This window comes from Rhinopithecus roxellana, chromosome 6 (genome assembly GCF_007565055.1).
Source record: "Rhinopithecus roxellana isolate Shanxi Qingling chromosome 6, ASM756505v1, whole genome shotgun sequence".
Taxonomy (NCBI): domain Eukaryota; kingdom Metazoa; phylum Chordata; class Mammalia; order Primates; family Cercopithecidae; genus Rhinopithecus; species Rhinopithecus roxellana.
Window position 1 is genome coordinate 14,125,548 of NC_044554.1, and position 25,021 is coordinate 14,150,568.

The window sequence follows — 25,021 nt, forward strand, 5'->3', positions numbered from 1 at the left end:
CTCCCCATTTGAAGAGACAAACCTTTCTATGCTCCTATGTAAGAGATGGGTCTTACAAGCACAAAGCACAGTTTTTCAGTTTCAAAAGCCTGGGCCAGTGGTTCTCAAAGTGTGGTCTCCAGACCACATCAGCATCACCTGGATACTTTTTAGAAAGGCAAATTCTTGGGCCCTACCCCAGACCTACTGAATCAGCACCTCTGGGGGTTGGGCTCCACGTTCTGTGTTTTAACAAGCCCTCCAGGTGACTCAGATGTAGGCTGCAGTTTGAAAACCACTGGTCTAGATCCTTAGTGAACTGGAGAGAAAAAAATTGGTAAAAGATTTAGGAGAAAACATCAGGAATAACAGCAAAGCTGCTTACCTAGGTTAGAAAAATATTCTCTAGGCTGAGGCATGAGGGGAGATATAAGGGAAGTGATAGGACAGAGAGGTGGTGGGGACAGGAGGAGAGGGCTGGAACTGAGTGCCAGCCTACTTTTGAGTAAGGCCCTTTGCCTATGCCAGACCATTGTGTTAGTTGCCTTCTAGTAGGTGTCTAGTGAGGACTTATGCCTGACAGCAAACAACAGCCAGGACATTGTCTGTTGGCTAACAGTCAGAGCAAAATGTTGGGTTTGTGTCCTCCCTCTTCCATATGAACAGTCCTTCCTTACAACATCCTGGAATGCTCATTAACTCTTGAGAAGGTAGGTAAGGCCCTGCACCCCTAGTGACCTGATGGTTAAGGAAGGGAGAATAAGCCCTGCCCTTGATCTTGGTGGGGATGAACAGAGCCAACACAAGATTACCCCTGAACCAATGCAAGATAACACTCACTCCATTGTAATTACTACTTGTGTTGGAAATTGGCACTCAGCATTTATTCCAGTCTCCTCCTTTCTGTAACAGTTGAAAGCTTAGAGAGGCTAGAAAGCTTAACTGCATTTCCCAGACTCCCTTGAAGTTGTGGATGTGCAGCTCACCAATTGCGTTGCAGAAGGCAGAAGGAAGGCAGAGGCTGTTGGCCATCTTTTCTTGGCTTGCTTGGTCAAACTTCATGTTGGTGGCAGCAGTGGTGGCTCTTCATTCCAACTTCTACATTTCTGGAGTGCAGCAACTTCAGTGTGTTCATGAGCTCAATACCTCCAGTGACAGCTTCCTGACCCTCTAGCCCACTAATCTGGGCCGAGGTTGTAGCTCCTGGAGGGAGGGAAATGAGGGTCTGTTCTGTGGCATTCAGGTAGACATTCCAGAAGGCTCCAGCCTATATGCTTGTTCCTTCAGTACTTCCAACTATTTCATGAGCACCAACTTCCCTGTATTAATTCCTTCTGTGCTTAAAAAACCCAGTCTGAGGCTAGGCACAGTGGCTCACACCTGTAATCTCAGTACTTTGGGAGGCCGAGGTGGGTGGATCACCTGAGGTCAGGAGTTCGAGACCAGACTGGCCAACATGACAAAACCCCGTCTCTACTAAAAATACAAAAAAAAAAAATTAGCCGGTTGTGGTAGCGGGCACCTGTAATCCCAGCTACTCAGGAGGCTGAGGCAGGAGAATGGCTTGAACCCAGAAGGCAGAGGTTGCAGTGAGCCAAGATTGCACCATTGCACTCCAGCCTGGGTGACAGAGCAAGACTCCGTCTCAAAAAAAAAAAAAAAAAAAAAAAAAAAGGTTCCTATTTCTTACACTAAAGATATACTATTCAAAAAAAAAAAAAAAATCTGCCTTGAAATTTAACTGGGGTGACAGGATGGTTGCACAGAAATGCTTATGATTTCAGAAAATCAGGCCATATGCCAAGGAGCAGTACATGCAGTCCATGTGTCAGAGGCTCAGAGGTGAAAGTGCTCACCACCCTGGCCTGGGTTAGGCTTTGGGGCAAGGTAGAACTTGAAGGAAATGTTTTCAAAGAGCAAGCAATGTGCTTTCTGGCTAGTTTTTCTGTTTCAGTTGACTTTGGCCTTGCCTTGCTCCCTGCTTCCTCTTTTCTGCCTCCATACCATTTCTTGTGTAACTCTGCTTACAGGGAACTCCCATCCCTGTCTCTTAAGAACTAAGCAGACCCCTTTTTCTTTTCATCTTTTATCAGCCTGACTCTTGTTTCAGAATACACGTCTCTGTATATTTCAAAGTAGTTTACAGTTTTCAGTAAGCATGACCATGTTGGCGTTACTTATTTCAGAATGTGAGCCCCTGTTGACTGGCAAGCATTATCCCATGTCCATGAGGACTCTCAACAATTGCTAAGTTATTTGTTAGGGGAGCTTCAAGGACCAGCTTCCACTGTCTGAAGGAGCTTCAAGAAGCTGAATGTGGCAATGTCTGCTGTCCCTACCCAAAATCTATTTGATTAGTTCTGTCCACACAGAGCAGAAATTTGAAATGATCCCTTCTGGGCCTGGAGAACCAGCCTGAGACTAAACCTCCCTGAAAGAAGGAGGTTTAGTCTCTGTGTGTGAGACAGAGTCTTGTTCTGTCACCCAGGCTGGAGTGTAGTGGTGTGATCTCAGCTCACAGCAACCTCTGCGTTCTGGGTTCAAGCGATTCTCCTGCCTCAGTCTCTTGAGTAGCTGGGATTATAGGCACCTGCCACCATGCCCTGCTAATTTTTGTTATTTTTAGTAGAGATGGGGTTTTGGCATGTTGGCCAGGTTGGTCTCGAACTCCTGACCTCAGGTGATCCGCCTGCCTTGGCCTCCGAGAGTGTTGGAATTACAGGCAAGAGCCACCGCGCCTGGCTGGAAGAAGCATTTTTTAATTTTCACTATTTTATTTATTTATTTATTTTTATTTATTTTTTGAGATGGAGTCTCACTCTGTCGCCCAGGCTGGAGTGCAGTGGCGTGATATAGGCTCACTGCAAGCTCCGCCTCCTGGGTTCATGCCATTCTCCTGCCTCAGCCTCCCCAGTAGCTGGGACTACAGGCGCCCGCCACCACGCCCAGCTAATTTTTCCTATTTTTAGTAGAGACCGGGTTTCACTATGTTGGTCAGGCTGGTCTCAAACTCTTGACCTCGTGATCTGCCTGCCTCAGCCTCCCAAAGTGCTGGGATTACAGGTGTGAGCCACAACGCCCAGCCACATGTGTCTTTATAGTAGAATGATTTATAATCCTTTGGGTATATACCCAGTAATGGGATTGCTGGGTCAAATGGTATTTCTGGTTCTGGATCCTTGAGGAATCGCCACATGGTCTTTCACAATGGTTGAACTAATTTACACTCCCACCAACAGTGTAAAAGCGTTCCTATTTCTCCACATCCTCTTCAGCACCTGTTGTTTCCTGACTTTTTAATGATCTCCATCCTAACTGGCGTGAGATGGTATCTCATTGTGGTTTTGATTTGCATTTCTCTGATGACCAGTGATGATGAGCTTTTTTTCATGTCTGCTCTGGAATTGTAGCAAACCCATATTTCTCCAAAGCTACACCGGCCATGAGCATACCTAGAAGTGTGAGTTCCCAGTACCCCTTATCTAGTTGAAGGCGTTGTGAGAGTTTCTCACAGGACTGTCTGATTGGCTGTTTTTACTAAGTCACTGCATTAAAGCCTCAGCTCCTACCCAGAAAGCGCCTGTCCCTGTATTACTGTCTCCTTTTGGTGAGGTCAGAGCTGCACTTACAATCTGTTCCAACGACTAATCCTGGAGAAAGAGAAATACTGCTTATATTAGCAGGGCTCCCAGAGAGAACCAAAAGGATGTGTGTATATATACACATAAAAATATTTATCTTAAGGAATTGGCTGATGTGATTGTGAAGGCTTGGCAAGTTCGAAATCTTACCAGGGAGGCCTTAGGAAAGCACTGCAGCTCAAGTCCAAAGGCAGTCTGCCAGTGAACCCTGAAGAACTGATGTTGCAAACAAAGTCCAAAGGCAGCCTGCTGCAGAAGTTCCTCTTCAGGTGTGGGTTGGGGAGTGGGTGCGTGTCAGCCTTTTGTTCTATTCAGGCCTTCAATCAATTGAATGGGGCCAGAATAATGTTTGACCAAGTATCTGGGCATTGTGGCCCAGCCAAGTTAACAAATAAGATTTTATTTAAAAATTTTTTTTTGCCAAAGTCGCACTCTGTCACCCAGGCTGAGTACAGTGGCGTGATCTCGGCTCACTGCAACCCCCGCCTCCTGGGTTCAAGCGATTCTCCTGCCTCAGCCTCCCGAGTAGCTGGGACTACAGGCATGTGCCACCATGCCCGGCTAACTTGTATTTTTAGTAGAGATGGGGTTTCGTCATGTTGCCTAGGCTGGTCTCAAATTCCCGACCTCAAGTGATCCCCCTACCTTGGCCTCCCAAAGTACTGGGATTACAGGCATGAACCACCATGCCCGGCCTATTTTATTTTATTTTGTTTATATTATTTTATTTTATTTTTATTTTTATTTTTATTTTATTTTTTGAGATGGAGTCTCACTTTGTTGCCCAGGCTGGAGTACGGTGGCACAATCTTGGCTCACTGCAACCTCCACCTCCCAGGCTCAAGCAATTCTTATGCCTCACCCTCCCTCAAGTTGACAGATAAAATTAACCATCACAGGGCCCTTGTTACTAAGTGACAGGGGAGAAATGTCTTGTGTTCTGGTGCTCTTCAGCCTCACCCTGCCTCTGCCACAGTCACTTCATTACAGGTTCCCCCTGAGTCTCTCTTCTCCCAACTCTAGGGACCTGATATGGCTTCCCTTGGGGTCATGTATGAAATGGTAGGATGGAAGAGGGGCGCTGGGCTGGAAGTTAGCTAGAGGAATGCTGGCCTCAAAATCTGCTCTTCTTACTAATTTCCAGCCTGTATCTTTGGGCCAAGCCAGAGAACTCTCTTTTCCTTCAGGTTTATTTCTACCACGACTTTCCACCCACAGCTTGCGGAAGACGTTTTCCCAGGCTTCACCAACATCTTCTTCCTGGAGTCTAAGTTCCGCTAACCGCTGTCCTTCCAGCTGGCCAGCCCCAGCAGCCCCTAGCACAAGTCCAAAGCCTCCTGAATCCACATGTGTGGTTGAGTTGAGCCATGGTGACATTAGTCATATTTTTTGTTGATTGAAAACAAGGGTAAGCTGTAACCAAGGCCTCACTGTGGTTTTTGACTTAACTGTTGCTCACTAACTATAACAAGAAGGCTATAAAAAGGACCAAAATAGAAACTGTGTATATAGTAAGAGTAGAAGGCTGGGAGACCAGAGTCTTTCTCTTCAGTAATACAAAGTGGTTTGTCTCCTTCCGTGGAAAGAAGCCATGTACACATCCTCCTCAATGTCACCTGAGTAATTCCTGACTTTTTTCTTTTAAATAACAGCTTTATTGGGATATAATTCACGTTCCATACAATTCATCCATTTAAAATGCACAATTCAATGGTTTTTACCATTTGGTTTCACAAAATTGTGCAACCATCAGCACAAACAACTTCAGAACATTTTAATCACCCCCAAAAGAAACCTCATCTCCAAAAGCTGTCGTTCCCATTTCCGCCCAAACTCCCCAGGCCCTAGCCAACCACTAATCTGCTTTCTGTCTCTGTGGATTTACCTATTTTGGATATTTTATATAAGTGGAATCATACAATACATGGCTCTGGGTGCACCTGTAATCTCAACACTTTGGGATGCCAAGGTGGGAGGATCACGTGAGGTCAGAAGTTCAAGACCAGCCTGAGCAACATAGCAAGACCTCCCCCAAAATACATAGTTCTGACTGATTTTTATAAAGGTGAAATAAGTTTAGATTTTGTCATGATAGCAAGATAACCAAACCAAGCACTCACTTCCCAAGGATAGCTGGTCACATTGCTCATCTTAATGGAATAAGCAGAAAAGCAGCTAAGCAGTAACAAAGAAATACTGGTTGCATGTAAATTTGACTTACAATCAAAGGAGGTCCTAAGAGGAGTGTGGCGGCCAAGGCATTTGGAATCACATGGAGAGCCTGTTGAACAGTTCAGTCTAGCAACCCAGGTGGCAGCTTTTCTGGAGTCCGGTTGTATCTTTTAAGATATGTTTCTTAGGGAATTCTCTTATACCTTGCAATTTTCTTCCAAAGGTAGATATGATAAGTATGAAATAGACATTTTGTTTGTTTCCATATCTTGATTAAGAGAAGGGTGTAGAATGTGTAAAATCAAACATGCACTTTAGGGGGATCACAACATCAGAGCCTGAACCAAGGACCAAGAGTCTAAATCTTGCTATCCTACAATATGGTGTACTTGGTAAATTATAAGCAAGAAAGTGCCACAAATTAAACCAAGTGCCTTGAAATGGCAAGACAAGCTAGCTATTTAAAACAAAATACTAATTAGCCAGCTTTCAAATTGCTTTTCTCTGGATGCTGGGTTATGGTTTTGCTTTCTCAAAGTTTGAGAATTATCAAATGTTGCTTTAAAAAAAATGTAACATGGCCAGGCACGGTGGTTCATGCCTATAATCCCTGCACTTTGGGAAGCTGAGGTGGGGAGATCACTTGAGTCCTGGAGTGACAGGGAAACGTGGTGAAAACCCATTTCTACCAAAAATACAAAAATGCCGAAAGAAAAAAAATTAGCTGGGCATGGTGGTGTGCACCTGTAATCCCAGCTACTCAGGAGAATGCGTTGGGAGAATCATCTGAGCCCAGGAAATCAAGGCTGCAGTGAACCGTGATCGCACCACTGCACTCCAGCCAGGGCAACAGAGTAACACCCTGTCTCAAAAAAAAAAAAAAAAAAAGGTAACGTAAGAACTGAAGGATCCTTTGGTGAGTATATGAGGACCTGCATGTCTGACAAAGCTCACTACAGGCCAGCCCATTGGAAAAAGGTACTGCCGATAAGCAAACTTGAGCTTGAGGAGAAAGAATGACTGAGTTTATGTAATAGCAATGACTGAAGTGAGAGAGAAAAGGGAGGAAAAGGGTGGAGAATGTCCCTGAGAGTGGCTTGTTCCAAGCCACTGCTTGGAAGTTATATCCTCTCTCAATAAAGTACTCCAATTAGAGTCCCATGAGAAAATGCCATATTACTTTCTGGGGTAGCCGCATGCTTGGTCAAAGAGGAATGAAGAAAACAAATCCTTCAGTTTATCTAGTCAATTAAACTAGTAGGGCTGCTGGGTGCAGTGGTACATGCCTGTAATCCTAGTGCACTGGGAGGCTGAGGCAGGAGGATTACTTGAGCCCAGGAGTTCCAGGATACAGTAAGCTAAGATCGTCCACTGTACTGCCTGGGTGACAGGTGAGAATTTGTCTCTAAAAAAAAATAAAAATAAAAATTGGCTGGACGTGGTGGCTTATGCCTGTAATCCCAGCATTTTGGGAGGCCAAGGTGGGTGGATCACTTGAGGTCAGGAGTTCAAGACCAGCCTGGCCAACATGGTGAAACCTCATCTCTACTAAAAATACAAAAATTAGCTGGCTTTGGTGGTGTGTGCCTGTAATCCCAGCTACTTGGGAGGCTGAGGCATGAGAATCGCTTGAACCCAGGAGGCAGAGGTTGCAATGAGCTGAGATCGCACCATTGCACTCTAGCCTGGATGAGACAGAGTGAGACTGTCTCAAAAGAAAAAATAAATAAATAAAATAATAATAAATAAACAAGTAGATGAATATAGATTCTAATAGAGGAAAAAATTAGATCATAGTAATCACTGTACATACCACCTTACACTGTTTTATAATCTCTCACTTGTGATAGCCTTATCTCCTCATCTGCGTTTCAATTTTTTTTTTTGAGACAGAGTCTCACTCTGTTGCCCAGGCTGGAGTACAGTGGAGGGATCTCAGCTCATTGCGACCTCCCCATCCTGGGTTCAAGTGATTCTCCTGCCTCAGCCTCCCAAGTGGCTAGGATTACAGGCACTTGCCACCATGCCTGGCTAATTTTTGTATTTTTTTGTAGAGATGGGGTTTCACCATATTGACAAAGGTGGTCTTGAACTCATGACCTCAAGTGATCCACCTGCCTCGGCCCCCCAAAATGCTGGGATTGCAGGTGTGATAGCCACTGTGCCCGGCCTGCATCTGCATTTTAATCTGGAAGATATGATTGTACATTTTTCTTTCCTGCTATTCCCAATGGCACCTAGAATACAGGGTCAGAGGGCACTCATCCACTGCTGGCTGGTGGGTTGAAGCAAGGAAGCTACACAGAGCAGCGAATAGGCAGGCAGAGAACAGACAAGGGGCAAAAAGAAAATTTCCAACAAATTTCAAAACCAACTTGCAGCTTATCGATACTTGATTGTAGCACCTTGATATCTATTCTTAGGCCCAGAAACTTTTTAGAAATTAATACCATGAAAGTGTTACACATTTTCATGAACTAAAGCAATGTCACAGTTTTATAGGGAGTTTATATTCTAAGAAACCATTTGTGTAATTCTTTGAACATCTAGAAATTTTCTTTTTATTGGGTGGATGCAAAGGTGTTAAATGAGGTTGAATATATTGACCAGAAAAGAAAATATTTCAGTCCTTTGTTGAAGAAGAATTTTCTCATACTGGAAAGAAAAAAAAAAAGAAGAAACTTCAAAAACTTCATGCTGCTTTCTGAAGTACTCCAGCCAAAGAAAATAATGCAGGTATCAAGTTGGATTAGCTCAGATGACTACAAAATGGTGAGTACATTCAGATATGGGAGATTATGATAAATAGAGGGATTAGTATCTGCCCAAAAGAGAAGGTGGTTGCTGGGGCCCAGAGTGAGGAGGCTTTGAACCACAAAAGCAAAAGAAATACAAGATAAACCCAAAATCAAAATTGGAAAGTGGAAATTAGAGGATCTTGTGAAATGTTTGATTATTTGAAGTCCCTCCCCTCCCTGCTACAATGTCCTGGCCAGCAATTCCTCAATGACTCTCATCTTGAGATGCTCAAGAGAAAAACAAGGGACTGGGCACAGTGGCATGTGCCTGTAGTCGCAGCTACTTGGGAGTAGGTGGGAGGATGGCTCCAGCCCAGGAGTTAGAGGCTGTAGTGCACTGAATAGCCACTGCACTCCAGTCTGGACAACAGAGCAGGAGTGTTATGTTGAAATTAAAAAAAAAAAAAAAAGTGCCTGGGCTCGGTGGCTCACACCTGTAATCCCAGCACTTTGGGAGGCTGCCGCAGGCAGAATTCAAGACCAACCAGGGCAACATAGTGAGACCTCGTCTCTACAAAAAATACAAAAATTAGCCAGGTGTGGTAGTCCCAGCTACTAGGGTGGCCGAGGTTGGAGGATCACCTGAGCCTTAAAGGTCAAGGCTGCAGTGAGCCATAATTGTGCCACTGCACTCCAACCTGGGTGATGGGGTGAGATCCTGCCAAAAAAAAAAAAAAAGAGAGAGAGAGAGAGAATGACCAGGGAACTATTTAAAAAGTCAGCTGTCGGATGCCAGGGCTCAGCTCAAACCTACTGAATCTGGGACACATTTTCTAGTATTGATATTTTTTAAAAAACACACCAGATGGGGTGGCATGGTGGCTCATGCCTGTAATCCCACCACTTTGGGAGGCCAAAGTGGGTGGATCACCTGAGGTCAGGAGTTCAAGACCAGCCTGGCCAACATGGTGAAACCCTGTCTCTACCAAAAACACAAAAATTAGCCAGGTGTGATGGCAGGCACCTGTAATCCCAGCTACTTGGGAGGCTGAGGCAGAAGAATCGCTTGAACCCGGGAGGCAGAGGTCGCAGTGAGCTGAGATTATGCCATTGCACTCCAGTCTGGGTGACAAGAGTAAGACTCTGTCTCAGAAAAAAAAAAAAAAAAGCACACCAAGTGATTCTGATGCAGTTGAGGGTCTCTGGATCATTGCTTTCAGTAACGCTAAAGTAGACCATTGTTATGGACTGAATCGTGTCCACCTAAAATCCATATGTTGAATCCCTAACCCCAATGTGACTGTATTTGGAAATGGAGCCTTTGGGAGATAATTTGGTTTTAATGAGGTCATGGTGGGGGAGTCGTGGTATTGGAATTAGTCCCCTTATAAGAGGAAGAGAGACCAGTGCTCTCTCTCCACTAAGAGAGAATACAGCAAGAAGGTGGTGTCTACAAGCCAGAAAGAGACTCCATACCCAGAACCAAATCACTGGGCTCTTTGATCTTGGACTTCCCAGCCTCCAGAACGGTAAGAAATAAATGTCTATTGTTTAAGCCACCCAGTCTACGGTATTTTGTTATGAAAGCCCAAGTTGATGAATACAACCAGCCATTAGGTAGATATATAAAGTTGGCCGGGGGCAGTGGCTCACGCCTGTAATCCCAGCGCTTTGGGAGGCCAAGGCGGGAGGATCACCTGAGGTCAGGAGTTTGAGACCAGCCTCAACATGGAGAAACCCCATCTCTACTAAAAATACAAAATTAGCCAGGCGTGGGGGTGCATGGCTATAATCCCAGCTACTTGGGAGGCTGAGGCAGGAGAATTGTTTGAACCTGGGAGGCAGAGGTTGCAGTGAGCCGAGATCGTGCCATTGCACTCTAGCCTGGGCAACAAGAGTGAAACTCTGTCTCAAAAAAAAAAAAAAAAAAGAGTCATCCCCACTCTATAATGGAAAGCAGCAGCCATCACAATACGGAGTTTTTCAAGTAGCTTAAGGTCATATTCTGTACACAAGTTCAAACTATATCATGCTAGCCTCTGGGAAGCTCAGGTGTAGATACTGAGGAGAGTGTCTAAGTCATTGTTGGGTAGGAATGGATTTTGCAAAAATAAACTCTTCATTGAAACTTTGTCCTAGGCAGACTCCCTATTTATTTTTGTGGCACTTAACATCTTTTTCTCCTTATGATTCATCTGTGTACATGCTTTCTTCACCACTGACCATGTGCTTCAAGAAGGCAGCACCATGACTGATCCATTTCTGTAGCCTGGGATTTAACATTAAGCACTCTTTTTTTTGAGACGGAGTCTTGCTCTGTCACCCAAGCTGGAGTGCTATGGTGCGATCTTGGCTCACTGCAACCTCCGACTTCCTGGTTCAAGTGATTCACCTGCCTCAGCCTCCCAAGTAGCTGGGATTACAGGCATGTGCCACCACACCCAGATAATTTTTGTATTTTTAGTAGAGACAGGGTTTCACTGTGTTGGCCAGGATGGTCTTGAACTCCTGATCTCGTCATCTGCTTGCCTCGGCCTCCCAAAGCCCTGGGATTACAGGCGTGAGCCACTGTGTCTGGCCTACACTAAGCACTCTTAAAGAGATAGGGACTCTTAAAAAACAAAACAAAACAAAAAAACGTAACCACAATAACATTCTCAAACCTAAAATAATGAACCATAAATATGAACAGACATTCTGTCAGTATTCAAATTTTCCCAACTGTCTCATGAAGAGTATTTTTGTTTTTGTTTTCTGAATCAGGATCCAAATAAAGCCCATACGCCGAATTTGCATTTGTATGATATGGCTCTCATCTCTTTAACCTAAAAATTCCCTTTCTTTTTCCATCTTGCACCCTTGTTGTTGTTATAAAAGCCAGATCATTTGTACTGTAGAGATTTCCACATTTTAGATTTTTTTGATTTTCTTCTGACTTTTCTGTGGTATCAGATTCCCTTAACATGTTCCCAAATAAGGTCCTTTTTTGGGAGGGAGCAAAAGAGTTGCTGCACTGCTTACCATTGTTGCATAACAAATTATCCAAAAACTCAGTAGTTTAAGCAACTTTTAAATTTTGCTCATAATTTTATGGGTCAGGAATTTGGGAAGGGAATCCGGGACACTTCATGGTGTCTGGGACCTTAGTTGGGGCTAAAACTCAAACTGTACACACACTAATGTCAATATTACAACTACAACATAGAATGCAGTTTTAGATTTCTTTGACATTTGTTACAGGCTGAACTGTGTCTCCTCCCTGCCCTTGCTGCCCCCTGCCAAATTAATACGTTGAAGTATCTCAGAATGTGACTGTATTTGGAGATAGGATCTTCAAAGACGCAATGAAGGTTCAATGAGCTCTCTATGGTAGGCTCTAATTCAACATGACTACTGTCTTTTTTTTTTTTTTTTTTGAGATGGAGTCTTGCTCTGTTGCTCATTGCAACCTCCACCTCCTGGGTTCAAGTGATTCTCCTGCCTCAGCCTCCTGAGTATCTGGGACTACAGATATGCACCATCATGCCTGGCTAATTTTTGTATTTTTAGTAGAGACAGGGTTTCACCAGGTTGGGCAGGATGATCTCAATCTCTTGAACTTGTGATCCACCCACCTCGCCCTCCCAAAGTGCTGGGATTCCAGGTGTGAGCTGACTAGTGTCTTTATAAGAAGAGATGAGGACACAGACATGCACAGAGGGAAGACACAGGGAGAAGGCAGTCATCTACATACTGAGGAGATGGGCATCAGAAGAAACCAATACTGCCCACAGCTTGACCTTGGACACCTAACCTCTGGAACCGTACAGAAGCTAATTTCTGTTGTTTAAGCCACCAAGTGTGTGGTGCTTCTTATGGCAGCCCCAGCAAACTAATATACTGTTTCTATTCATCTTCAGGCTATATTACAGTAGAGATAGTCAGCTTACTGTATTTTAAAGTTACTTAAAATAATTCCTCTCTGTAAAATTAAATCACTAATTCAATACACAATTACATTTATTTGTTTCAATTGCATTCAGTTTTTAGGAATTTATTTTTTGCCCCTATCTTTATTACAATTTATTTGTAATAAATAAACTGTTGCCCAGGCTGGAGTGCAACGGAGCCACCTCTGCAACCTCTGCCTCCTGGCCTCACTTCAGCTTCCCAAGTAGCTGGGAGTACAGGCGCCTGCCACTACACCCAGTTAAATTTTTTATTTTTTTGTAGAGACGGGGTTTCACCATCTTGCCCAGGCTGGTCTTGAGCTCCCGGGCTCAAGCGATCCACCCGCCTCGGCCTCCCAAAGTATTGAGATTATACGCATGAGCCCCTGTGCCCGGTCCATCTTCATTAAATTTTGTTTTATAATTATGTAAAACATATCCAGCCAGGCGCAATGGCTCTTGCCTGTAATCCCAGCACTTTGGGAGGCCGAGACGGGTGGATCATGAGGTCAGGAAATTGAGACCATCCTGCCTAACATGGTGAAACCCCGTCTCTACTAAAAATACAAAAAATTAGCCGGGCGTGGTGGCATGCGCCTGTAGTCCCAGCTACTCGGAAGGCTGAGGCAAGAGAATTGGTTGAACCAGGGAGGTAGAGGTTGCAGTGAGCTGAGATTGCACCATTGCACTCCAGCCTGGGCGACAGAGCAAGACTCTCAAAACACAAACAAACAAACATATCCGTGATTCCAATGTTAAATCTACAAAATGAGGCACATTCAGGGAAGACAAGTCTAGCTTCTATTTTTCTTCCTTCTACTCTCTTCCCCCATCTCCTAGATAACTATTTTTACTGGGGTTTGACTTATAACCACTTTTTAAATATATATTTATTTATTTTTTGAGACAGAGTCTCACTCTATCACCTACCACAATCTCAGCTCACTGCAACCTCCACCTCCCAGGTTCGAGAGATTCTCGTGCCTCAGCCTCCCAAGTAGCTGGGATTACAGGTGCCCAACACCAAGCCTGGCTAATTTTTGTATTTTTAGTAGAGATGGGGTCTTGCCACGTTGGCCAGGCTGGTCTTGAACTCCTGACATCAGGTGATCCACCCACCTCAGCCTCCCAAAGTGCTGGGATTACAGGCATGAGCTACCATGCCTGGCCTCCAGTTTTTTTAAAAAGGTATATACATATATGTAGTTGTGTTTCTCCTTCTTAGATAGCATACTCTATACACCGTTCCGCACTTTGGTTTTTTCACTTAATATACACCATAGGTCATATGTTGTTTTGATTTTCAAAATGGAACTACTCATTCCTTTTTAAGCTGCACAATATTCCTTGTGTAGATGTCCTCTATGTCCTCTATAAGTGGACATTTGCATTTTTTCTAATCTTTTGCTATTACATAAAGTGTGCATGTAGTGTTCTTGCATGTCTGAGACTTTGGGATGAAATCTGATTAATCTGCCAGGGTCTACATCTATCCTCGTCTCAAAGTGGGCTATTTCTATAACTTATCCTGATTGTTAAGGTATTACATTTTTCATTTTTTCTTATCTCACTTTGCAGGAGAAATAGAGTATGAATAACTCGAGCTCCCATATTCAAAATAACAGGCATCGAAGGGCTTTTGAAGAAAAAAAAAAAAAAGCAACAATCGACATTTCTGTGGGTTACTATTCAGCAACCTGTGGTCCACCTCCAACCTCCACCAAGAAGGCCAGTCAACGATTATACAAATACCTCTAGTGTCGTATTCCATAGATTTGCCCTACCTAGATCTACAAAAGAAGTGAGACTACATCTCCTTAGGCAGCATCTTACCATTGCTGTGAGTTGAGGCACCTGCTCCATTCACTTACGTATTCAACAAATATTTTATAAATGTGTACTATGTACCACACGTTGTGCCAGGTGCTGAAGACGAAGCAGTGGGTGAGACAAAACCAGTATCCATCCCCCTGGAGCTCAGACAGTGGCTCTTAGTGTCTGTGATTGGCTGAGGCCGCCATTTTTGTTCAACACATGAAAGAGCACTTAGATATTCTTTCCCAAAGACCTCACAGCCTCAAAAATACCAAAATACCACCATCTTCCCAAGGTGAACACTAGACTGTGAGTTTCTCCTCATTTTATGGAAAGTGATGGGAAAAGGCCCAGATGATTTTGCAATACTCCTGGTGCTTCATTCTCAGGGGCAAAATTGGGCATAAACCTAGGTATCTAGATTGCGTCTCCAAAGGAAGCAATTGCTCTAATTCTGATAACCAGCCTTTCCTTTACATGCCTATTTTTTTCCCCCCCCCGAGACAGGGTCTTGCTCTGTCGCCCAGGCTGGAGTGCAGTGGCATGATCTCGGCTCACTGCAAGCTCCGCCTCCTGGGTTTAAGCGATTCTCATGCCTCACCCTCCAGAGTAGCTGGAATTACAGGTACACACCACCACACCCAGCTAATTTTTGTATTTTTGGTAGAGACAGGGTTTCATCATGTTTGCCAGCCTGGCTTCAAACTCCTGGCCTCAAGCAATCCACTCACCTTGGTCTCCCGAAGTGCTGGGATTACAAGCGTAAGCCTCTGTGCCCAGCTGACATGCCTCTTCTGAATAAATCATGTTTCATGATTGCAAATTTTGCATTTATTTTGTGCTGGACTCCCAAGTTCTTTTATAACAAACAATAGTCACCATTTATTAAATATTAACTAGGTTCCACTAAGGCATCCAGGCTAAGCCCTTTACACTAAATCATGTAGTCTTCCCAATTTTAAGTACCATCATGATAGCCATTGTATAGAGGAGAACACTGAGGCTTAGAGAGGGTCAGTAAAATTCCCGAGGTCACACATCTAATAAGAGCAGACATGATTAGAGAAGTCACATCAATGGAGGTACACAAGTCTCTGGCATGATGAATAAGCTATAGCTCAAGTATTAATAGTAATCACTAACTTCTTTTTTCTTTTTTTTTTTTTTTGAGACGGAGTCTCTGTTGCCCAGGTTGGAGTGCAGTGGCACAATCTCGGCTCACTGCAACCTCCACCCCCCAGGTACAAGTGATTCTCCTGCCTCAGCCTCCAGAGAAACTGGGATTACAGTGCCCACCACCATGCCTAGCTAATTTTTGTATTTTTAGTAGAGATGGGATTTTGCCATGTTGGTCATGCTGGCCTCAAACTTCTGACCTCAGGTGATCCTCCCATATTGGCCTCCCAAAGTGCTGGCATTACAGGCGTGAGCCACTGTGCCCAGCCCGTAATCACTAACTTCTATTGAGCATTTACTATTGCGCCAGGTACTAAGTGCTTTACATGTATTTATTAGAAGGGAAAAAGGTTCTTCCTCATCCCTTATGTTTCCTTCCATGTGGAAGAAGCTTCTCTTCCACATGGAAGAGATTTCCGACCTATCTCCCTGCTCTTTGACTCACTCCTGCCCAGGAGGGTGATGGTGGTGGCAAAGAGGATGGTACAGAAAGAGGAGCAACTTCTCAATGGTGAGCCTGGGGAGGAACTGGAGATGCATAGCTCAGCCCATCTCTGTCCTCTTGGCAGCCATCCTCCTCCAGAGCATGCTTTAGGCTCTGCTCTCCCAGGCTCCACTGTTTACAGGGACAGTTTCCAACTGGGAGGCATGCCTGAGCCTGCATGGGTACCCTGCCTAATTCTGGCATTCACTCACCCACAAATGTAAGCTACGGACTCCTATATAAAATGTATCAGTGATAAAGTTGATATTTTGATCCCATTTGCTTTTTTTTTTTTTTTCTTTTTTTGTGATGGAGTCTTGCTCTGTCACCCAGGCTGGAGTGCAGTGGGGCGATCTCGGTTCACTGCAAGCTCTGCTTCCTGGGTTTAAGCAATTCTACTGCCTCAGCCTTCCAAGTAGCTGGGATTACAGGTGTGCACCACCACACCCAGCTAATTTTTGTATTTTCAGTAGAGACAGGGTTTCTCCATGTTGTCCAGGCTGGTCTTGAATTCCTGACCTCAAGTGATCTGCCTGCCTTGGCCTCCCAAAGTTCTGGGATTACAGGAGTGAGCCACTGCTCCTGGCCAATCCCATTTGTTTTTATTTCTCCTTGCCCAGCTCTTAATTACTCAGAACTTGGGAAGGGAAGAGAGGTTTCCTCTATTATGTTCTCTTGGATCTCCAAACGATTAACTCATTTAATCCTAACAAAAATTCCATTAGAGGACAGGGAGCAATGGCTCATGCCTATATTCCTAGCACTTTGAGAGGTGTAGTTCGGAGGATCTCTTGAGGCCAGGAATTCGAGACCATCCTGGGGAACATAGTGAGACCCTGTCTCTACTAAAAATACAGAAAATTAGAAAAAAAGAATTCCATTAGAAAAGTACTCTTATTACCCTCTCAGCTGAGGAAACTGAGCATTTGGCCTTTTGGTTGAAATACAAATATTTGCTCTCAGTCCAGGATCAGATGAAATTAAAGCATATAAGAGTGTTTGCAAACTGTTAAAGCTATGTATACAGAAGGCAATGAGGGTGGTGGTTCTAGCTTTGACAGCCACTGGCAGTAGGACTCTGAGCAAGTGCTTTCCGGACTTTAGTTCCTTTATCAGGAAAGCGAGGGGTCAGACGGGCTGATCTGTGCAGATCTTTCCTGTTCTAACGCCTGTGACCACAAATCAGTGATGACTAGCTATTGACTGTTTTCTCCTGGCTTCCTCTGCGTCATTGAGGACTTTTGGATGCTGACTTTTCCCGACTGAGCTAGGCCCAGTCCCTGGGGAACACACGCCACCTGAAACTCCCCCTCATTGAATGGGCTGAGCTCAGTCATCTGAGGTTTGCTGCTTGGTTGCCTTTGGTTGCTGCAGCAACATAACACACGCCCACACTTCCGTTTCTGAGAGTGCCGTGAAGGCTGATCTCCTCCTGTCGGCCACAGGGGCTCCCCCAGGCCCTGCCGCTCGCTCGCAGTACTTCCTGGCTTCTTCACAAGGCCACACGAGGGGAGGGGAAAAGAAACCCACTAGTCATTCCTGGGGAGTTGTGGGAGTTGAATTGAATACTTTCACGGAAAAAAAAAAAAGAAGCACATCTCCATTAGGTCAGCATTAAGGGGCTAAAATCTCAAGAGATTCAGAGAATCTTAAGAGACTGATTTGGCCAGGTGCAGTGGCTCATACCTGTAATCCCAACACTTCGGGAGGCCGAGGTGGGCAGATCACCTGAGGTCAGGAGTTTGAGACCAGCCTGGGCAACATGGTGAAACAACATCTCTGCTAAAATTAGTTGGGTGTGGTGGCAGGCACCTGTAATCCCAGCTACTTGGGAGGCTGAGGCAGGAGAATCGCTTGAACCTGGGAGGTGGAGGTTACAGTGAGCCAAGATTGTGCCACTGCACTCCAGCCTGGGTGACAGAGTGAGACTCTGTCTCAAAAAAAAAGAGAGACCGATTTAGAACAGTGTTTGTGAACAGGATTTCTGCTTGCTGACACTGTTGGAAGAGCCTGTGTTTTTGAAATGATTGACATCATGAAATCTAGTTTGGTCACCAGGATATGGGGTTGACAAAGACCTTGTGGCAGACCTTTACTATAAGTTTCATCTAATTCTGAAATTCAGTGGTTTCACACCGGAAGCAAGCAAAATAACAAAGAACAGAAAGTGGAAAAAACATTCTGCCCTAGTGGAAACTATCTTTTGCCCACCTGCATTCCTGCAAAATAGCAGTCAAATTAGCCCAGATACCTACCTTCAAGGGGGTCCCCAGATGGTGTATCTCCCAAAGGGATTTTGTTGATGAATTTGATGCCCCAGTTATTCAGAAGAGAGTTCTAAAGGCATTGTTAGGGGAACCTGAGGTTGTTTCTCTCTGCCTCCATAACAAAATAGCTCACTCTTTTGTACACCTGAATAAAGAAACTACACTGGGATCAGGAAATAAGGGCAGAGCCAGGGCAAATTCTGAACCAATGCAAGAAAACCTTTAAATGCAATTGCCAGGATAGCTCTCCCATTGAGAGGAACAGGATGTGTGCTGGCTTTAGCCAAGAGGAATGGGCGAGATAAGATGAGCACAGGTTTTGAACACGCAAAAGGGTGAGGCGACCAGAGGGAAAAGGCGAGCAGCCAGGTTAAGAGGACTCCTCTGTCCTTCTGACCCTTGCCCTCACAGGACCTGCTCCCACCAGCAACCAGCTGACACTTCCTCACTTAGGTGGGGGACTGAGGCTGTGGCCCTTGATGGCATTGTTCCCAGAATGGAAAATGTGGGTGTTGGCAACCATATCAAAGGCCTCTGATTGTTTAGAAACCTTTACGGCTCTGATCACCAGACCGCAAAGCCCAAGGGCCGTTCAAGGCCTGTGGAAACTTTGGAACAATAGACTTGGCCCCCTGCCTATCTGTTTTCGTGGCTTTCTGAAAGAGGTAGACAGGATCTCCAGCTACTCTATGCTCCAGCCCAATCATCAACCTATCAATCTTCTTCAAGCCAGTTCTCACAAGCCAGCACTGGTTGGAGATCGGAGCTGAGATGAGTGCACTCTGCTCTTTAGAAACTGAGACTAGACTGAGATGAAGGAGGTACTCGATCAGCGTACAAAGTCCAGTGGGTGCCAAAAACTCAGTAACCATGATAAACAAAAAAGGCAATCATTTAAAAAATAAAATTAATACAAAATTATCCATGATGAACAAAACATCAAAAATTTTAAAAGAACTGCACTAAAGTATGTATCTTGTTTACTGAGTTTTTTGGCGGCCCCTTAAATTTTGCACCCATGGGCCCAGCATGGTGGCTCACACCTGTAATCTCAGTACTTTGGGAGGCCGAGGTGGGTGGATCACCTGAGGTCAGGAGTTCAGGACCAGCCTAGCCAACACAGAGAAACCTGTCTCTGCTAAAAATACAAATATCAGCCGGCTGTGGTGGCACGCACCTGTAATCCCAGCTACTTGGGAGGCTGAGGCAGGAGAATCGGCTTGAACCTGGGAGGCAGAGGTTGCAGTGAGCCGAGATGGCGCCACTGCACTCCAGCTTGGGGGACAGAGCGAGACTCCATCTCAAAAAAAAAAAAATTTTGCACCCACATTGAATGCCTCCTATGCCTTACTCTAGTCCCTGCTCTGCTGTGTAATGGTGTGCTGTTGACAGGCACTCAGAAATATGAAACACGGAATTGCCCATTTTGATTATCAGGAGGTAAGTGTCCTCTAGGATGTGTGGAATGTGTTGCCCAGATAACCCAGGCCATGTTGCTTTTTTGTCTTTCTTTTTTAGAGACAGTGTATCACTCTGTTGCCCAGGCTGTAGTGCAGTGGGACAGTCAAAGCTTGCTGCATTACTTCAACTCAAACAATCCTGCTGCCTTAGCCTTCTAAATAGCTGGGACTACAGGTGCAAGCCACCAGCTAATTTTCTAATTTTTTCTTTTTTTTTAGATGGACTCTCACTCTATCACTTAGGCTGGAGTGCAGTGGCATGGTCTCGGCCCACTGCAACCTCCACCTCCTGGGTTCAAATGATTCCCTGCCTCAGCCTCCCGAGTAGCTGTGATGACAGGCATGCGCCACCATACCCGGCTACTTTTATATTTTTAGTAGAGTTTCTCCATGTTGGTCAGGCTGGTCTCGAACTCTGACCTCAGGTGATCTGCCCGCCTCGGCCTCCCAAAGTGCTGGGATTACAGGTGTAAGCCACCACTCCCGGCCTCTAATTTTTTATAGAGATGGGGTCTCACTATGTTCTCCAGGCTGGTCTCAAACTCTTGGCCTTAAGTGATCCTCCTATCTTGGCCTCCCAAAGGGTTGGGATTACAGGCATGAGCCACTGTGCTTGGCCACATGTTTCTTAAGACCTAGGTGTTGAAGTTATAGGCTCCAGATACCTAACAATTATGCCAGGGAATACAACTGGAAAGCTGCCTAGAAGAGCTGCAGTCCAGGCTACCCGAACCTTCCACAGGCGGCTGGCACAAGCATCTGGGGGAGGCGGTTGCCTGCTTGGCATCATCTGAAAAGGATTGGAAAGGTTCCTTTCTCTAGGGTCTCTTCTAGGCATGCCATCGGTAGAGTTGTCAGTCCTTTGGCTCTTGTAATCATCTTGGTTTTAAAGAAACTTCCATTAAAATAATGTAACTATCTCTGTGGTTATTATTGGCAGAGATCTTAGCAGAGTCTTACTTATTCATTCATTCAACAAACATTGAGCACCACATACCAGGAATGCCCAGTCTAATGAGAGTGGCAAGGTGGAGGTCAGGGCAGGATGGCAGAAGGACCACTCATTCGACTCTGATCTCCTTCTGCCTGGGACTGCAACTGAGGAAGAGCAAGATTCAGAGCAGGTGCCTACCTGGGATCACAAGAAAGAGGTGCAGGAAGAGACAGGGAGAGCCCTCAAAACACTTCTCACTCCTTTCAGATGTGCCTGGGCTATGCAGGGCTAGAGGAAGCAGCCAGCCATTGGCTTTGATTCATGGAGGTCTTGTTGTACAACTCTGGGGGTGGGGGCGCTATTCTCACAGAATACAATGTACCACTCAGGCATTGCACAGGATTGGGAAAGTTCTGTCTTGGTGAAGTGAAGACTATCAGTAAGGTGGCAGGGGAGGGCAGCTTTCCCCTGAGGATATGCAGCTGTGCGCCTGGGGGTTCTGTGGGTGGGATCCTGCCCCTAGTGGGTTGGGGAGAGGGGCCCAGATGGACCCCAACTCTTTGCTCTCTGCCGACATGAAGGGAGTTTGTTAGCCTTTGTGGCCCTGGCCCAGATCCAGGCTTTCCGGTGGCAGAGGGGCTGTGACACTAATGAGGCAGCCTCCTTAGGAGAGATAAGCCATTCTGTTCACTCTCCCTTTGATGCGCTTTCCAGGGGATCTGGCCTGAGAGCTAATCATTGATTCAGGAGCTTGAGAAATGAAAGAGAGAGGTGAGGCCAGGAATGTTTCTGGATCCTCTGAAAGCACTCTCTCTTTTAAAAAATTAACAAACATGTATGTAGAATTTTTACATACATTAGCCTATTTCTTTTTCATTACAACACTTGTTAGGAGAGGCTCTATTATTCCCAAGGAAATTAAGTGCCAAGAGGTGACAGAACTTCCAGATAATGGAGTCAGTAAACAGAACATTTAGGCTGTGAACACTGCATCTGTGCCTCTTTCACTGGGCAGCTCAGGTCTGAGCACAGAACCAAAGGCTCCCATGCCTTCATCGAGACACCTGGAATCATTCTTTCCCCCTCATCCTCCCTGCTCCTCACACATACCACCACAAGTACTTCCACCTAAAAAGTATATGTCAAACCTCATCTTTTTCTATCTCATTGCTACACCCTACTCCAAGCCACCCTCATTGCTCACCACCTTACACATTTCTCTGCTGCTACTTTTGCATTCCCTTGGTTTTCTCTTTTTATCAGCTGTGTGACCTTGGGCAAGTTTCTTAACCTCTAAGGACTGAGTGCTGTCTCTAAAATAGAAATAAGAATAACATCACCCTGCAGGTTGCACTAAGAGTTCAGATGCTGTGCCTGGAATAGGGCCACCCAAAAGGGTCTAGGATAAACCACTGTGGCTTAAGAATTATTTTGAGCTGAAGGCATTTGAGTTTCTAAAATCCCTTATCTGCCTGAAAACAGAGCCTCCCCAAAGAACTCAACTGTTGTAAATCGCCTCCCCTAATCTTTGCTAGGCAAAGAAGAAGGTTGGCACCATACCCAAGCAGACATTTGTCACAAAAGTATCATATCTTCCATCGATGTTGCTAAGGGCCCATGTATCTTTCCAAAGAGTAATTTGTTTTCCCTAAGTGCTGTCCCTCACCCACTTTCTAAGAAGTCATTTGTTCTCTCAAAAGTGTCCATCTGCCTCTCCCCATCCCCTGTTAGATAGTAATATATAAGCCCCAAAATTCTATTGGCCTCTTTGAGTCATAGTTCTTTGTGAACTCCTTTGCGTAAGTAAGTAATTAAATATATATTTTTTCCTCTTGGTAATCTATCTTTTGTCAGTTTGCTTGTTTATTTATTTATTTATTTATTTATTTATTTATTTATTTATTTATTTTTGAGACAGGATCTTGCTCTGTCACCCAAGCTGGAGTGCAGTGGCATGATCACTGCTCACTGCAGCCTCGACCTCCTGGGCTCAAGCAATCCTCCCACCACCACCATGCCAATTGTTTTTTTTTTTTTTTTCCTCGGCTAATTGTGTGCGTGTGTGTGTATAGATGGGATCTTACCATGTTGCACAGACTGGTCTTGAACTCCTGAGCTCAAGCAATCCTCCTGCCTCAGCCTCACAAAGTGCTGGGATTATAGGCATGAGCTGTCACACCCAGCTTGTCAGTTTAATTTGCAGGCTCCCAATGATTAAAGTTAAGTGGGTTGAGGGAAAGCTTTTGCTCCCTGACATTTCCAAGAGAAGTATAAATGTCAGACATGTAACTTAAAGTTTAAAACGTTCTAGTGGCTACTATACTATAAGAGGTAAAAAGAAAAGTAAAATTAATTTTAATAATATAACCTAACACAATATAAATAGTATCCATTTAACATGTAATCAATATTTCTAAAATATTAATGAGAATTTGCAGCACTATTCACAATAGCAATACATGGAATCAACCTAAATGCCCATCAATGATAGGCCGGATAAAGAAAATGTGGTACATAGATCCCATGGAATACTATGCAGCCACAAAAAAAATAACAAGATCATGTCTCTTGCGGGAACATGGATGGTAGAGGCCGTGATCCTTAGGAAACTAATGCAGGAACAGAAAACCAAATACCAAATATTCTCACTTATAAGTGGGAGCTAAATGATGAGAACTCATGGACACAAAGAAGGGAACAACAGACAATGGTGCCTACTTGAGAGTGAAGGGTGGGAGGAGGGAAAGGAGCAGAAAAAAATAACTATTGGGTACTGGGATTAATACCTGGGTGACAAAATAATCTGTACAACAAATTCCCATGACACGGGTTTACCTAAATAACAAACCTGCACACGTACCTCCAAACCTAAAATAAAAGCTAAAAATCATTAATGATATTTTTATATCCTTTTTTATACTAAGTCTTCAAATTTCAGTGTGTATTTTTACATTTACTACATAACTCAATTTGGACTAGCCACATTCAAGTATCCAATAACCACATGTGGCCACTGGTTACCGTACTGGGCAGCACACCCTTAGAGCAAGGCCTGGCTCATAGTGTTCCCTATTACCGTGGCAGTTACTGTTACTTGGACGCTAGGCCCCTTGGCCCTGCCTTAGTTTTCTATCTGCTCATGGGGAACCCTGACACTGTTAGCTAATCCAATTCTATCAAATAAATCCCAATAGAATTAGCATGTCTCTTGGGGCTCCAGGGGGCAGGTGGACATAATTTGAGTAAGGAGGTTTCAGGAAATGCTCCTTTGAGTCAGGAGGAAGAGGATTTTCACATCACTGGTCCCTCCTGCTGAGGAGGTAGCAGGCACCAGGAGCTTCAGTGGAAAGCAGTAACTAGAGAGGCGTTTCCAGGGCAGAGCTTGGCTACGCGGCCACGTTTGATGATGTCCTTCCATGTCTCTTTAAAATAGTCTGGCTGGAAGCACCTGGGGCCTGGAAGAATGGTCTGCCCTGCAGCAGTTTCCTGCCCCTGTCTCCATGCCACCCTCCCCTGCCCAAATGCAGAAACAAAACACTGCTTCAAAGGCCTGTGTCAGGCGGACCAACTACTGACCCACGCCCTGTGTGGCTGACCGGCCACTTCCGCTCAGCTGAGTATGAGCTCATTGGAGCAGTAAGTGCCTCTGTTCTTTTGCTCAGGGCATCTCAGAGCCTTACCTCTGCCCTCCCAGGACGTGCGGCCCCAGCCCTGAGATGGGGCTCACTTTGGAGGCCCTCTGGCTTCTCAGGACTCCAGCCGTGTAGTGTGCTGTGGCTGCCTTACCAAAGCACCACAAACTAGGTGGCTTAGAATAACAGAAGTATATTGTCTTTGTAGCTCTAGAGGTTAGAAGTCTGAAAGTCACGTCTTTGGCAGGGCTGATTCCTTCTGAGATCTGTGAGGAAGCATCTATTGGACACCTCGTTCTAGCTTCTGGTAGCCTCCTACACTCCTTAGCTTGTAGACAACCTTCCTTTTATGTCTTTACATCATCTTTTCTCCATCCGTGTCTGTCTCTGTCCAAGTGTTCCCTTTTTATAAAAACATCAGTCAAATTGGATTACAGATGGGATTCAGAGAAAAACTTTGGTTGCTTCTCATTTTAACCTAATTACCTTGGTAAAGATCCCATCTCCAAATAAGGTATGTCAGGGCTCAGAAAACAACACACCAAAATGAAGGCCTCAGAAGCAACCAATTCCAGGTGGAGGTTGTAGTGAGCCGAGATTGCGCCACTGTACTCCAGCCTGGGCAAAAGAATGAGACCCTGTCCCCCCCGACAAAAAAAAAAAAAAGAGAAAATGAAAGAAATGATCTGACCTACCTTGTTTGATTATAGTCATAAGACCCCCATTCCAGGGAGAGTCCTGCCCTACACCCAGAAGGAAGGAATGCTGGCTTGGAGAGGCCAAGAAGAATCTAG

General features: G+C 44.8%; 1 long non-coding RNA gene across 1 annotated transcript; it reads right to left on the reverse strand.

Annotated features, from left to right (window-relative positions):
• Positions 1–841: 841 nt before the first annotated feature.
• Positions 842–21,112, reverse strand: LOC104675842. The gene is made up of 2 exons (XR_749842.1): positions 20,794–21,112; positions 842–1,182 (listed from the first exon to the last, which is right to left on the reverse strand). It is a non-coding gene; the product is annotated as an uncharacterized LOC104675842 (long non-coding RNA).
• Between the last annotated feature and the right edge of the window lie 3,909 nt (positions 21,113–25,021).